We start from the raw sequence: 15,668 nt of genomic DNA on the forward strand, positions 1-15,668 counted from the left end.
CCCTGCTGGGCCCACCTCATTGGTCCACAAGGACAAATCAGCCCCCTGGGTGCATTCATGCTCCCTGCTAGAGATCCAAGGCAGAGGCCACTCTGAACCCGAGTGGGAGTGTGGGACCTGTGTGAGCGAGCTTAGGTCTGTGGCTGTGGCACGGGTATACACGTGGGAGTGTGTGCCTGCAGACGGTGTGGGGCATGTCCACCCCCAACAGGGACCACCAGAGCGTCCAAGCAGCAGAGGAGCCCAAAGGTGGGCACCTTGAGGGGCCAGGTTCGGGGGCAGGGTTTTGATGAGTCCTTTCCTTGCTCCCACAGGCTGCTGGCCTCCTTTGTTCAGGGGACTCCCCTCCTCCACTCTCTGCCTTATGACCAGAAAGGTGTGTAGGTGACATATCTCTCCCCCTCAGGACCTTAGAGAACAGGACCGTGTCTCTCATGTTTGTCATTGTCCTGGCCCCCCAGTGCCCAGCCAGCACACAGCCCTGCCCACAGCAGAAGCTCAGTAAGCATGTGTTGACTGTAACAGTGTATTTGAAGCTTCGTGGTGTAAGAGGAAGGGGCAGGCCTCGAGCCAGACATGCTGCCTGTGGCTTCTACCCCTTGGGCAGTTATTTACTGCCGAGCCTCAATTTCCTCATCTCTAAAATGGAAATCATAAACTGAATGCCTGGCCTGATGCATGGCTCTCTTAGGTGTTTGATCAATGTTAGTTTCCTGGCCCTGGTTGCCCTCCCCTTACAGTTGGCTTTGGCTAGACTGTGGTCTTCATTAATTAATATTCATTCATTCATTCATTCATTCATTCATTCAGCAAACTACTTCCTGTTGAGCTTTTACAATGTGCCAGGCACTGGAGGAGATCCTGACCCACCGTGAGTCTCTTGCAGTCAGTTCTAGATAGACTTGCAGTAATAAGACCATTTCAGACAAACAGCAGTAATCCCCAAAATAATTCCTATTGAGCACTGGAGTACAGGCAAACTCTGACACACACACACACACACACACACACACACACACACACAGGGCTCCTGGCCTCAGGCCTGAGGAACAAAGGACGCTGTGGTGTTGTTCAGTTGGCTGTATGTGTGTCATTGTGCAAGGGTACGCGTGTGCACGCACAGGCCTGGTTGCAGGGCAGGAGTGGGGTGGGTGATCCAGACTGCTTGTCTGTGAAGAGCTGTGTCCCTTCTATTTTCTGAGCAAAACTGGGTGCCTAATATCTCCGAATAGACACCAGGTACCAAGTGAAGGGGGCACACACCTGATACTGCCCCTCCCTGCCCTATTCTAGGGAAGAAGAGAGGGAGGGAGACACAGGAGGCTGCCACCAAGTGCCCTACCAAGCTGGCTGGCCCTTCTAGAGGTTCTGTTACCCATGTCCATGTGTCCTAGTCAGCTGAACCTCCCCTCTTCTGCTTCATGGGGCTTCCATCTTCTTTTCTTAAATGCCCCCCTCCCTTACAGGATGTCCACTTTGCTCCTGAGAGTGCAGCCAGTTCTGTTGTTGGTACACACTCAGCTCATTCATTTCAATCAATGAGAATATATTGGAAATTCTGTAGGATGCACAAAAGAAATACCAAACCTGGTCTCTGCCCTCGGCAGGACAGAAACAAGTCTACCTGGCTCAGTGATCATGGGAGTCAATGTGAGAGCCAGATGGTCTTTGGGACTCGGAGGGCTACAGCAGTTGGAGGAGAGAGGAGATCACTGCCGGTCCTTCTGTTGTTACGGACCTGACCTCCAAGGGTTTCAAAGCCCAGCCTGAGCTTTGGACCTGGACAGACAAACACCTCTGCTCCTCCCCTGGGATCCCTCCAGCTCCCCCTACCAGGTCTCCTGCACTCTCTAATTTCCCCCGGGAGAGCAGCTCAGAGGGGTTGGGGCCAAGCTAGGGTCCCGCAGGACAGCTGGCTGACAGGAACTCTCTGGGACTCAGGGCTGGACCCAGGCGTCCCGGAGGCAGGTGATACCGGAGCTGTGACAGTTGGTCCCCAGATTCCTCACCCAGTGGCGCCAGCTCTGGTTTCGGGCTGGGGCGAGGGAGGGGGAGAGGCTCCTGCTGCCAGCCAGAGCAGGGTGCTGTCTTGGGGCAGGGAGGGGGAGGCAGTATACATGCCCTTGGTGGGTTGTTGTATATATAGTGCCTTCTCTGCTAGGCACTAACAGGAAACTGAGGCATGAGGCACAGCCTGGCACAGGTGAATTAACAGATATAAAAGACACACTCACTGTATACACTGTCTTAGGTGGACTCGAAGTTGAATGAATGAATGAATGAGTTCATCAGTTACCTAATGGCCCAGAGGACCCTAGTCCTGTGACTCCTCTTTTGTGCCTTCTGTTCCATCATGCTACCTTTTTCAGGAAAGGAAAGAAGTCAGAGTGGGGCAGGAAGGGACTTGCCATTTCCTGAGTGCCTGCTCACTGCCAGGCTCTCTGGGCCTCCATAGCTTTGATCTCATTTAATCCTTGTCACAACTGTGAGGCTGGAATCGCCATCTTTGCTGAATACCAGAGACCTAAGGCTCAGAAAGGTTAAGTACCTTGCTCAGGTCACACAGCTGGGAAGTGGACACTCCAGTGTTCGAAGCCAGATCTGTCTGACTCCAGAGCCTAGGACCCCAGAGGTAAACAGTGACAGCCAGTGAGTTTCTGGAGACCGACGAGGGAGTGGTCACTGACGCTGGAGCAGTTTGGAGAGGCTTCCTGGGTGAGGTAGGTCTGGAGTCCCTGAAGGATGAGTGAGGTTCACGCGAAGGGAAAGCACTGGTGGGATGAGTGGAGGTTGCCAGAGGTGCCCAGGGGGGCTTGCTGGTTGGGCGGGTGTCCCCTTTGCCTGGACCCTAAGGAACGGGACAGTTGGAGAAAAAAGTGCATTTGAACCTTGGCCACGAGGTGGCGCTGCAGGCCAACTGCTGGGAGCGGCTCCAGTCTAGGCTGCCACTCTGGGGCCCAGGTGCTTCTCTCCTGCCCAGCGAGGGCTCCCTGCCCAGCCCAGCCTCCTCAGGTGTCCTCTCAAGCTCCACTTTGCCCTTTTCTGGCAGGTCATCCAATATGTGGGAGACATCGAGGCTACCAGTCTACTCCTGACTCAGGATAAAAACCCAGGTGGCTGAGACCTGGACGTCCTCACGGTCTGACCAGCTCCCCAGGTTATCCTGAGCCCCCTCCAGCTGCCTAACGCTGGCTTCGCGTCCAGCTGCCCTCCTGAGTCCCCAGGAGACACTGTTCAAGGGACAGGCTAAGGAAACAGGCATTGAGTCCCACTACCTGAGTCTGAAGGGGAATAATAATAATACCTACCTAATCCACAGTTAAAATCTTTATCCAATAAATACTATATATTGAACACTTGCTGTGTTGGGCGATACACCACTGAACGAAACAGAAGGGAGGGGACAATAAAGAAGGAGATCATGTGACTTCTGGTAGTGGAAATCGCTATGGAGAAAAATAAAGCAGGACATGGGGGTAGAAAGGTGTGAGGTGGCGAATTTAGAAAGGTTACTCATATTGTGAGACTCTAACCAGACCTGTATAAAGCGCAGCGTGTCGGCTGTTGTTACCATTATTTTGTGCCCTTGGCTTCTGCCCCGTCCACTGCCGTGTCCCCTCTCCTCTGACCCACTTTCTCCATGCCTTCTCCCAGCGGTCCCCACGGGGAAGGCAGATGCTGGCTTGGTACCAGGAGTTTTTAGTCCCGGTGCTGCCACAACACTCCAGACCTGCTCTTCCCCCATTTCCGGTAAAGGATCTCCATCCACATGGGTGCTCGAGCCAGCAGTCAGGAGCCATCCATGATTCCTGCCTTTCCCCTCACTTCCTCCCATCCTGTCCATTAACCAGTCCGCTCCACTACACCTCAAAACACTTCCCAAGTCCAACAACTTCTCGCCTGCCCTGCTATCCCACACCACCATCATCTGCTGTCTGCAGTAGCCTCTAACTGGTCTCCCTCCTCTTCTCTCATCTCTCCTGCCCCCTCAAATCCATTCTCCACACAGTGGCCGGAGAGATCATTTGACAAAAAAATCTGACCATGAAACTCTCTCCCTTAAAACCTTGTGCCCTTAGATTCAAGCCCAAATGCCTTCGTGTGGTTTAGAATGTCCGTCACGTTCTGGCCCCAGCACACCTGTCCAGCTGACCCTGCCCTCCCTCCCATTCTCCACTCCAGTCACATGGGCCTTTTTTTTTTTTAGGGCTTTGAGCACACCGCGGCAATTAAAGGGCACCAGGTCCCAGAACTGGGTACAAGAGATAATTGGAGGTGCTGGGGAGGTAATGAGAGTGGGGAGCAGCTTAACCTCCGAGCCACAGGCTCCTGGGAGGGGCCTTGTACGAGAATATTGGACCTAGAAAGTGCCTTGGAGGCCCTCTGGCCCAAGCCACCCACCTGCAGTGGTGAGCTAGAGGTGCCTTACCCGTGCTGGTGAGAGCCCATGGTCCAACTTGAAACCAGCCATGGTGAGAGAATTTGCACCATCGAAATTGGCAATTGCCGCAAACCAGGGCTTTCCCCACAGGTTATTAAGCACATAGACGCACATCACTGTTCCACACTGTCCTGCCCCCACTTTACAGAGGAGGAAACTGAGGCCCAACGATGGGGAGTGATTTGTTCAGTATCACACGGTAATTTCCTTTTATTCATTCAGTTAATCCACACACATTTTTATGGAGTGCCTCCCCTCTGCCAGGCTGTGGAGAGACACTTCCCTTGTCCTGGGGGGCTTTCAGTGAGTGGGTTATAGCTCGCAGAAAGTGGACACTGGCTTTGACAGCACTGTGGGCTAGGTGCTTGTGGAGGGTAAATGCTGGCTGCCACAGCGGACTCAGGAGGGCCACGGAGGGCCGTTGCGTGGTCAGGTCGCCTAAGCTCAGCTCTGGAGGATGAGTGGGGGACAGCCAAGATGAGGGGGCAGAGAGGGTCCCTGGCAGGGAGAACAGTGCCTGAAGGCCTGTGGGTGGAGGGGCCCTGGCCGGAGCACTTGACCCGCGTATCTAGACTCCCCTGCCCTCTCAAGGAAGGGCATGCTACTGCCAAGGCTCCGTGATTCAGGGGAGGGGTTCACCCGCTGGCAGATCCCTCCTGAGCCACACCAGTCAGAAGTCCTGCCAGTGAATTCGCACCAGTACTGCGTTCCTGCCACGTATGGGTTCAGGCTGGGTGCTGGAGAGAGGACACTATGACCGGTGCCGCTTACTGCCTATTCCCTAGAAGTACCCCCATACCGCCCCCGGGGGTAACTGCGCATCTCCCGGGCCGCCTTCGCAGACTTCAAGGTCTGTTGTTTGGCCCAAGCCCTGACCTCAGACCTGTGTAAAGGGACCAGCTACTCCCAGTTTCTGGGCCTAGCCTTCTTCCCACACTGACCAGGGCCTTCTCAGAGCTGGGGCTGCGGCCGATCTCAGGTTTCATCCGGCTTGATCTCTGACCCTGCTGGTCCCTCCCACTTCCAAACTCTATTCGCTCCCTGGCGTTTCTCCTCCCTCCCTGGGCGCTTCTTTCCGGCGCCTTTGCCCTAGTCCCTGTGCCCAGGCTCCGAGCTTTCCATGTCTGCGGTTTCCTCCGCCGGATCACGCGTGCCCCTCCCTTACCGTGGGAGTGTGGATTCCTCCAAACCTGGGCCGCAGGTGAGCGGGCGGCGCCTGTGCGGATCACTTACTGTCTCTGAACCTGTTCTCCCGTCTGTAACACGAAGATAATAGGAGCAGTTACCTCATGGGGTTGTGTGGTTAGTGGGAAGAGGCATGTAAGTGCTGACATGGCACCTAGTACACAGAAAGCGCTTAATAAATGTTGGTTTTATTATTCAGGGCTTAGGCATCCCGCCCCCGGGGAGGCCGCTGCAAACCCGCAGCCTGGGTCGGGTGCCTGGTCCTCTGCCATCCTCCCCCGCCCCCAGCTGCCCCTTTTGGAGGCACTCGTGATTTAATTGCTGGTTCCATGAGGACACACAGATGGTGAATATCTGTGATTGAACGGATGAACAAATGGTGTGGATGGCTGTCCCCTGAGAGGACACAGAGCCAGGGCCTTCTGCCACTCTGGACTAGTCTGGACACGGCCACCGTTAAGGAGGAGGGGGGGGGCCGGTCCCCCCGGCCAGCAGGTGGCGCCAGCGCCCGCCGGTCTCTGCCCGCGGCCACCTCCCTTGCCCTGGCCGGTCTCACAGCCTCGGGCTGCGTTTGAGCGGGCGGGTGATGCTGGCTGGGCTCCTGACCGGCAGCCAGGCTGCCGCGCTCACCGCCCCTGCCCCTGGACAGATGTTTTCCTAAGGGGGTGCCCTGCCTAACTTGACAGCGAAGGGAGTGGGGCCCTGGCTCAGAGGCTGGGGGAACAGACCACGGAGTGGGGACAGGCTGACAGTATCTTAGGGACCTGAAACGAGAAGCGGTTCAATCAATGAGTCAAAAGCTGAGATCTAGGAACCAGACACAGCGTGGGGGACAATGTGGTGAAATCAATCAGCGGAGGAGGCCCGGTTTCTATGACAATGGTAGTGTTTGTGGCAAGCCGGGGACTCCTGGGTCCCCAGGGCCTGTGAACAGTGATTCACCACAGGAAAGGGAAGGCTGCTGCAGAGGGACTGGGTAATGGGTGCTGGGTGCCCGGGACCGGATGCCCTGTGGTTCCTGGGTGCTCAGCCACACTCCCCCAAGCCCAGCCCCGGAGCCCGTACCCTGCCAGGTGTAGGACGGAACTGGGTTCTCTGCCCTCTCACTGTGCATGCATCTCACTTATTGTTCCCGACGACCCTGCTGGGTTACTGTCACCCCATGTTATAGACGAGGCCCAGGGTGACAGGTAGGACATGAGTGGCAGAGGCAGGATTAGAACCCAGGCTCGCCTGACGCTAACCATGCTTGTGAAGACTCACAGAGCAGGAAAGGAAGAACAAAGGCATGGAAGTTAGAGTGTGGCCAAGACCCAGCTCCCCACGCCTCCCTGCTGGCCCAACACTGGCGGGTCGGAGGCTGCCAGAATGCGTGGCCTGATGTGGGCCAGAACTGTGACCCAGCCCAGCTCTCACTCTCCTCCACCCTCCCCCGTAGTTTTCTTTGTGTTCCGGCCCTGGGGGCAGGAGTGTGTGTGTGTGTGGTGTCTGTCCTGCAACTCCCCCGCTAGAGCCTGGGAGTTGCCATCCTCCAGGCCAGGGAGTTGCCTGGCCTCCCCCAGTTGCCGTCAGGATGGTTTCATTCTTGTTGAGCTATGGGGCCCCCAACTTTCAGTATGAAAGGGGTATCCCCATCCTCCCCCCCCAGGCCCTGATGGCATGCAGGAGGAAAGCCCAGCCCTCACCAGCTCTGCCCTTGTAGCAGAGGGTGGAAGCAGGAAGGGCCGTGGAAATCTTCCCGTCCAGTCCACTTGTTCTGTAGATGGAGAAACTGAGGCCCATCGGCGGGAAACAGTCTCTCCAGGGCTACAGAGTAAATTCGTGCTTACTCCCAGGGCCCTCACACCGAGCCCGTCTCCTGGCTTTTGAATTTGGCCCTGGGTTCTCTGGAACAGTCAGGCAGGTGAACAGAAGGAGACAGCAGGTTACATGGGACAACCTGACATAGTGGAGCAGTTCGTTTACCTGCCGTGTTACATCGGGAATAACGGAGGTGCCATCAACCGACTTATCCCATATGTACATCAAGGGTACGAGATCTGGGGTCAAAGTGGACTCTGATTTCGGGCAAATCACTTGCTGTCCCTGAGCCCCAGTGATGATGAGGGGTACCCTACCTCCAGGGTTGTGGGTAGGGGGGATGGGATGGTGGCCAAGTACTTGTGAATTATGAGGTGATGCGAATGCACTTGTCTAGCGGGCCTAGGAGACTGAGCTGCCCTGCAGTGAGGGTGGGGGACAAACAGGTGCTTGGCCCTTGACCCTTGGGAGAGCAAAGAAAGAATGTGAACTGGGACAATGTCAATACAAGTAGCAGTTCTGTTCCCTGGGGGAGGGGAAGGTGGGCAGCAGGTGCCTGGAGATCGCAGTGGGGGGGAGCCCAGAGGCCAAGGAAGCTGAGCACTAATTCTCTTGCTCCCTAATTGGGCTTAATTGCCTCTTTGTCATCAGCAATTAGGAGGCTGCATCAATTAGCTCAGGGAGGGTGACAGCTCAGCTGGGGCTGGTCAGGGCTCCCCTACAGGAGGGGAGGGAGGCAGGCCAGTGAAGGGTGGCCCTGGGGAAGAAGGTGCCCACTGCCCAGCCCCGCACCACTCAGCCCCTTCAGGAGCCTCCAGGCCTCCCACTTGGACCATGGCGTCTCTGACCTCAGTTTACCCACTCTCACTGGCTTCCGGACTTTTCTGCCCAGACATATGGGATCAGGCCTGGCTCTCCCACTGGCTGCTTGGCGACTTTGGAGTTGACAGCTGTGGGGTCAAGGTTGGGAGTGTGGGTTCCAAAGCCAGGTCTCTGGGGTTTGAATCCCAGCTCCACCACTTACTGGTCGTGTGACCTTGGACCCACTGGGCTTTGTTTTCTCACCGTAGCATGGAGCCGGCAGTAAGTGGCTTCAGTGCAGCGTCCTGGTGAGGGTCGGGTGGATAACATACCTGCAATACCTAGAACAGTGTGGCATCGTGCGTGGTTAGCTGTTACCATAATTCCCACTCCAAGCCTCAGCTGCTTCATCTATAAGATGACAGACTGAAGTGGTGGGTACCGAAAATGCCCAGGTCCCACCCCAGACCAATTACTGAATCAACATATCTGAGCTTTGGGCGCTGGCACTTTGGAAAGCCCCCTCCCCCAAGTGGTGTTGATGCCCAGTGAGAGTTGAGACCACTGGATGTGTGGTCTCCGAGGTTCCCCCCAGCCCTGACCCCTGAAAACTCTCCAGTAACCCCCTTCCCCAGCCCCCAGCACAGCGGCCCCCTGTCCTGGACCACACAGGACCCTCTGCACAGCCCTGGAGGTGCCACAGTTTGAATGAGATCCCATTACTACCTGTGTGGCCGGAAGCAGGTCCCTCCCACTCACCTGGACTAAGTCCTCTATAAAACGAGAATATTGACCTAGCTATGCTTACTCCAGGGCTGCCCGGAGATAATGTTTCAGTAGTGATACAACCTGCTATAAAGGCAGACAATTGTACTGTTCCTTCCCTCAATAAACATTCATTAAGGGCCTAACCTATGCCCATCTCCTCCTGTACACGCAATGGCTGCAGGGTTTCGGCCTCCTGGACAGGTCTGTCCTGATCCCTCAGACAAGTCAGGTTCTCCGGCCAAGCTCTCTTGTTAGCTCCTGCTCTAGGTATCAAATGAGCCATGAATGGAAAGAACCTAGAGCAAGCCACGACACATAGTGTGTGCTGTATAAACAGTAGCTGTTGTCACCGCTGGTGGGACCATGTGCCCCGGGCTGGGTGTGGAGACGTGGAGTCAGGGCACATGTACTGCTCTGATGAAGGCAGACAGTGAGGGCCGCGTGGAGGAAACGGACACTCGCATCAGGCGCTGAAGAGTGGGGTGTGGAATAAGTGGAGGGAGAAGCTGAGCACTTTGAGGGTGCTGATTCATGATGGAGGCATGGTGACATGGTCAACACAAGCGCGACCAGAGCCCCTCCTGTGTCCCAGGCGCTGTGCTGGGGGCTGGGAAGACAGAAGCGGGCCAGACGCCCCAACCTCCACCCTCAGGGCGCTCCCCTAATGGGGGAATCAGAGGTGTACAGATAGCGTCACTACAGGATGACGAAAGGTGTTGGCTTAAGGGCAACACTGGTCCAGTCTTGGTGGCACCTGTAGCTGCGCCTGGGGCATGAGGAGGAGTTGGTCAGCAGGTAAAGTGTGTGGCGTTAGCTTAGACGTAAGGCGAGAGGTGGTGATTGCTGCCATCCGCAGGCTGAGGGTGGAGGCCGCAGACGGCACGGCCGGTCGTGGAGGGCTTGACAAGCCCACTCACGGATCCGGACCCCGTCCCGAATACAGTGGGATGCTCTGTTAGTCTGAAGTCTGGTGGAAACATGCCGAGGGTGACATTTTGGAAAGATGGCTGTGGTTCAGGGTGGAGAAGGGATTGGAGCGGAGGCAGGGAAGAGGCAGGGAGGCGCTGCTGTCACCCAGGGGTTCTGGTGAGCGGACGGGAGCTGGAGGCAGTGTGCAGAATGGAGACAGATTGTGGAGGTAGACCCCGCAGGACTTGGGGACTCACTGGCCTAGGGAGCTGGAGGGAGAGGCGAAGGAAGGAGGAGCAGAGGGGGCGGGGGGTTGGGGAGGCCTGGAGACTCCATCTGGGACACCCAAGCAAGGATGACGAGTATGGAAGCTCTGGAATCACCCCTGGGAATGCCTGGAGTCCTGTTCCAGGAACTCTGCAGTGGAAGGGCCACTCGTCCTGGCCCAGTCCCCCTCTGAGGGACAAGCTGGGAATTCTTGGCCCAGAGACACCCTGTCGGGTGGGACACTCCCTGGTTCAAAGGAACGGGTGTGCCCTTGCCTGTTCCACAAAAGTCTGGGGGCTGGGGGGAGCAGTGGAGATGGCTGAGTTCAGAGAGCTCCCCACACCACCCCCTCCCAGCCCCGGGCTCAGTGGCAGCCCTGGGTGGGGTTCCAAAGAGGAGGCCAGAAGGCCAGCTCTGGTCCTGGGATGTGGTGGCCATCCCAGTTTCGGTGGTACTGGTGTGAGTGGAGTCTACTCCCACCCTTCACTTGGGCTGGTGTTTGGAAGTTGAATGCCCCTCCCCAGGTGACCACAGGGGACAATCCCTGCAGCCTTGTGTGCCCTGCCCAGCATACTTCTCCATCTCCGGCCCCTCCCGTGGCGCCTCTCAACCTCCTTCAGCTGCTCTTTGCCCTCCCTCATTAAGCTTGGTTTCTATGAGAATATGATTTGAATTAACTCTTGGGAGAAAAATCACAGAAACCAGGAAAGGGGGGCCCTGGGGAGGGGGCAGTGAGTCATGTTTCCATGTATATTTTTCAAACTTTCCGATGAGAGTTTGGAAAACAACACTCTTGTGGTTGCCAGCTTGGACCTGGCTCTCCAGGGGTCCCTCGTTCTGTCACTAGAGGTCTTCCTTACCTGCTGTGCCCTGGCCCACCCTTCAGGTCTGCTCTGGGGTGCCCCACCCCTCTGGCCTGGCTCATGTTGTTATGGGATCCTGGAGAAGTCCCTCCTCTGGTGTCGCTTCACAGTGACAGCCCTCTGTCTGCCCCCATTCAGGGTGGCAGCCACTCTGGCCAACCCTTCGACCTTTGAGAACCCCCATCAGCACCGGGGAGCCTGGGCTCCAGGACCCTCCTCTCAGCCCCAGCAGCTTCTGCTCTGTGCCTTCCCATTTCTGTGCCCCAATTTCCAGAGGGCCTGTGGCAGAGGGTGAGAACCTGTGGACCCCCAGGGAGAAGCCCTGCAGAGCAGAGACTTACCCTGAGGAGGTGGGTAAGGAAGGGGACCTGTGAGTCCCCCCTGTGTGACGGACACATCTTGGGCCCTAGGAAGGGGTGTCTTTCTGCACATGGAAATGGAGGCTGTGCCAGGGGAATGGATGGGAACCTGAAGGCTGGTTGGGGAGGGCAGCCCATGCCCCCGCCAGCTCCCCTCGCAGGCGCTGAGCCCTTCCAGCCTCCCCAAAGCTCCCATCTGCTTCCTTGGGGGTCCTGGACTAGCTCTCCTCCCCCCTCCCCGCTTCTGACTAATCCTTCCTGGCAGCTCAGCCTGCCCACTGTGCCCATGCCAAAGACAGCCCATGTCACATGGGCCACATCTGGCTCCATCAGAGCACACCCTCCTCTCCTCTGCCCCTCCCCCGCCTCTGCCCAGGGGCCAGGGCAGGGAGTGCCCCTGAGGACCCCTCTTCTCTGGGCCCATCAGCCCCCCACCTGCTCCTTCACTGCCTCTGATGGACTCCCTCCTTTCCGCCACCTCATCCTCTCTTCCATTCTCCGTCTCCTGGACATCTTGACTCCCTCCTTCAGCATCTCTTTCCTCACTGTATCCTGATTCTTTGGACCTTTCCACCCCCACTGACCAGCGGATTGGGAAGTGGGTGTTTTGCCAAGAGCTGTCCTGGGGGTGGGGGGGAAACGCCTGGCAGCCCAGGGATTAAATCCCACCTAGCCCAGCCTTCTGGCCTGTTGGGTGGGTAGAGGTGACCCCAAGATACGTGAAGGGACATAGCTGAGCCGACCGGGCCAGTATGGATGGTTCACTCAGCCTCCAAGCTTTCTCTTGTGAGGGATGGGGAGGAGCCTCCAAGGCCTCCAGCTACTGGCCTCCCTCCTCCTTCCTCCCTGCTTAGCAACCGTTGCCAGGTAAATATTTGCCCCACCAGGATCTGGGGCTGGAGCGCTGGTGTCTGTCCGGGCAGCTGCCCCTCTCCTCAATTCCTGGGCCTCCCCTCTGCCCAGCTCCCCACTCTCTGGCCCCCTGGCTTAGACTCCAGATGTGATTCCAAACCCCTTCAAAACTCAGTTCTTCCTCCTTCGTGGTACTATCTCCCCAATCTCCTCCCTTTACCCACCCTTATCTCTCCCTTCATCCCACTTTCCCGCTGCGTTCTACCCTTCATGGTTCATCCTCCACCCAGAGCCACTAAGGTGCCTGAGTGAGACCCCACCCCTGAGCCAGACAGGTCCCCTGCCTCTCCCGACCCCATCCCACTGGGAGCCCAGCCTGGTTATCACTCCTGGCAATCGTTGGTGCTCAGAGCCCCAGGACCTCACCTCTGCCCCAACAGGAAATATACCTCCACCCCTAAGCTTTAGCTCAGCTCCCTGGAGCGGCAGGGGAGACAGGTGAGGTAATGTGGGATGTTTTGATGGACATGGTATTGGCCCTCCTTACCAGGCCAGGAAGCTCTGCTTCAGGAAGCCAGCACCATTTTCATCTCCGCTGGGGGTAGGATGGAGGGAACCTTGGCCAAGAGGAAACAGATGCCCCCTGGGCCCCTCCCGGGGCCTGTGCATCCTGTCCTTTCCAGCCAGGCCCCGCTGCCCCACCCGTTTTCCCATTACCTGTCCCTGTCATAAAGAGCCCCTCAGCGGTCAAGAGCCAAAGTGAGGTGGATTCTCAGAGTGCCCTGTAAACTTTGGACTGACGGGGCAAAGAGGAATCTGGGAGTTGGGCTGAGTCAGGTCGCGAAGTGAAGGGCTGGCCTGCAGGATGCCGCAAGACTCCTCCTAGCGCCGAAGTTCTGGCTTCCCCGCAACGCATGAAGCGCTGGCGCTGGGCAGTCCCTTCCCCATCCCACAGTCCCTCCCTCCAGGCGCTCCTGATGGGGCAGAGCCCCTGCCTAGCCACCTGCCACCCGCCACTTCTCCAGAAAGTGCCCCTTGCTCCGCCCCACCCCTCCGGACGTCTGCTTCACCACCACCCTCCCGTTAGAGTTCTTTCCCAGTTGACTCCTGTGGCCTGAGGAGCTTGGGGATTGCAGGGACTGGGGACGGGCATATTCATTAGGAAGCGAAGGCGGGTGAAGCTGCAGAGCCCCCACTGCACAGGCCCTTCCAGGACCCAGTGAGAAGCCTGCCCTGCCACGTTGCCATGTGCCCCTGTAAAATTTGTAAAAGATAGCCTCATATTTTTAAAAGAGGGCCTCCCCACAGAAACTGGACGGACTCCTGGGGAGGCCAACTGTCCCGGCTGGTCGGGGACTGGCCCGGTTTTAGCACAGAAAGGCCTTGTACCTGGGAACTCCCCAGGGCTCGGCAAACCCGGACAGCTGACCACTCTGGTTTCAGGCCCCACAAACGTTTGCCCGGCACCTGGATGTGGGGAGGGTGAAAGGGGAACCTCTCTGCCTCACTTCCTGGAAGTGTGCAGGGACAAGGGGTTTGGGGACCCGTTCCTCCAGCCACTTGCCTGGAGTTGTGGCGCTTCTGTTTGTTTCCTTGGCAACAGGGAGAGGAAACCCCCATTTAGGAGTCCAGGGAGGCCCCAGCAACCACACACACACACAGAAACACATGCAGACTCGCAGGCGGCCGCCCACACGCGGCGCCTGCGTCAGCACCCTCCGGCAGCGCTGCCCGCCTCCAGGACGACAGCTCCCACTGCTGTGCGGGAGGGGGATGGGGGGAAGGGGGCGGTGCGGCGCGTCCACATGGCCCCGCCCACGGCCCCGCTGCCCCGCCCCTTCCCACCCCTACCTGCCCTCCCCCACCGCCACCAGGTCGGGCGGGGCCAAAGCTGGGGGATGGAGAGGAGAGAAGGGGATGTCACTGCTGCCTCTCTGTTCCACTGGCTCTGCTCTGGTGTGTATTGTGGCAGGACTGCGTTCTGTAGTGTGCATTGTGACCGTTCTGAGCATGAGACTCACGGGAGGGGGGCGCGGTCGTGGGCCAACTGGTTATCAGGTAACACTGATAACAGCAGGGGGGAGGGGTTGGAATGTTGGGAAGGAGCTACTGGCCTCCAGGATTTTGCTGCTGGGTTGGTCTTCTTGGGGTCTGGGCAGAAGAGAGGTGGGTGTAGCAGGCAGACGTGGAGTTTCGGGCCTGCTTCTGTCACTTGTCAGCTGTGTGACATTGAGAAAGGGGCCCAGCCTCAGTGTCCTCATGTGTACTAGGGGGGTCACAGTGCTCGCTCTGTGCACCTCAGAGAGACTTGAGAGGATTAAGTTAGTGATCTTGACTGTGAAAGGGTCGCCAGGGAGAGACCTGCCAGGCGCCAGCCAGGTGTTATCCAGCCGTTTCCGGCCGGCTGGAGCAGTGAGGGAAGACAACCACTCTGGCTGATGGCCCATCCTAGTAACGTTCATCCTAGTAACTCCTAGTAACCTTCATGCGGGTTGCTTAAGATGGGCTAGCCCCTTCAGATCTGCCCACAGTGATGTCTCTTGTGACAGTGTGACATGTGGTCAGAGTGCTATTTGGGGGGTTCTGGGCAGGCCCGGCTGTGTGACCTTGGGCAGGTCTTTTCTCCTCTGGCCTCAGAAGCCCACTTGTAAAGAGAGGGGCTTCTTTCCCAGAGCCCTGGAGGCCTCCTGCATGGCAGGCAGGGGCCCCCAAACCTCCCTACTAGAGAGACTTTACCTCTGTCATTTAGTACGTTGGGCTTTACGGGTGAGATGAGGGGTTCTCTGGCTTTACAAATGGCTTTTGATCACCCGCTCCTTCTAAGAGCCTTCCCCACTGAGCTAAACTGAGCTAATCGCTCTGAACCTGCATGATTCCTCCTTGCTGAATCTGGGTGGGAAGAAGGCAGTCTACTCCGCTGTGCAACCTCATGCCAACCACTCAACCTCTCGGAGCTTTGGGTTCTTGGCATCTAAAATGCAGACAATCCTACGTACCTCATAAGTAAGGCTGAGGTGAAAATGAAATAGGATCCCCTACAGGCAGCCCCTAGCCCGGTGCCTGGTACATGGCAGCCACCTAAAGGACAGGCAAGTCCTTCCACTTTCAAGGTTATGACCATCACCTGTGCATGGGGCATGAGTGACTCAGCACTTTAACAGTTGTTTTGTCCCGACCCTGTGATCAAAGGATGAACAAGACAGGGACCCTCCCTCAAGAACTAAGTCACAGTAAAGGCATTCCCAAACCATGGCCTTGACTGTCCAAATCACCCCACTCCCTAGACCCGCCTCCAAAAGTCACCCCTTGCCAGCCCTATGGGGGAGTAGAACTGGCTCCCCAATGGCCTAGGACCCATTTGAGGTCTCCCTCCCACCCCACCTGTCCAGGATTACAGCCTGTGGGTACCATCTGGGCATTCAG

The 15,668-nt window shown here is 57.3% G+C and overlaps 1 protein-coding gene across 2 annotated transcripts in view; it reads left to right on the forward strand.

Moving 5' to 3' along the window:
• The window catches only part of LMNA (lamin A/C), a 38,778-nt gene that overhangs the window by 1,683 nt on the left and 21,427 nt on the right, over nt 1-15,668 (forward strand). Inside the window, exon 1 of one of the 2 annotated variants that reach the window (XM_019711154.3) lies at nt 5,507-5,642. The exons of the other annotated variant lie outside the window; for it this stretch is intronic. The gene's annotated coding sequence lies outside the window, so the exon portion shown is untranslated. Of the gene's footprint in view, nt 1-5,506; nt 5,643-15,668 lie in introns of those variants that run through there. 2 annotated transcript variants of the gene reach the window in all.

Source organism: Rhinolophus sinicus, chromosome 7, assembly GCF_057876585.1.
Source record: "Rhinolophus sinicus isolate RSI-liver-muscle chromosome 7, RSI-T2T, whole genome shotgun sequence".
Lineage (NCBI taxonomy): Eukaryota > Metazoa > Chordata > Mammalia > Chiroptera > Rhinolophidae > Rhinolophus > Rhinolophus sinicus.